This window comes from Juglans regia, unplaced genomic scaffold (genome assembly GCF_001411555.2).
Source record: "Juglans regia cultivar Chandler unplaced genomic scaffold, Walnut 2.0 Scaffold_17149, whole genome shotgun sequence".
NCBI classification, from domain to species: domain Eukaryota; kingdom Viridiplantae; phylum Streptophyta; class Magnoliopsida; order Fagales; family Juglandaceae; genus Juglans; species Juglans regia.
The window spans coordinates 1-204 of NW_023347846.1; the positions used below are offsets into that span (position 1 = coordinate 1).

General features: G+C 48.5%; 1 pseudogene; it reads left to right on the top strand.

Moving 5' to 3' along the window:
- Positions 1 to 93: 93 nt before the first annotated feature.
- On the top strand, positions 94 to 204 carry LOC118345207 (annotated as a pseudogene; the record flags this gene model as incomplete).

Genomic DNA, 204 nt, shown 5'->3' on the forward strand with positions numbered 1-204 from the left:
ATGGGTTTGGATCAGATCTCCGTTTGGATTGGGATCGGAAGGACGCTAGTATGTCGCTCAAGGATTGTATGAATTTTAAGTAATTAGTTTGATGGGTGCGATCATACCAGCACTAATGCACCGGATCCCATCAGAACTCCGCAGTTAAGCGTGCTTGGGCGAGAGTAGTACTAGGATGGGTGACCTCCTGGGAAGTCCTCGTGT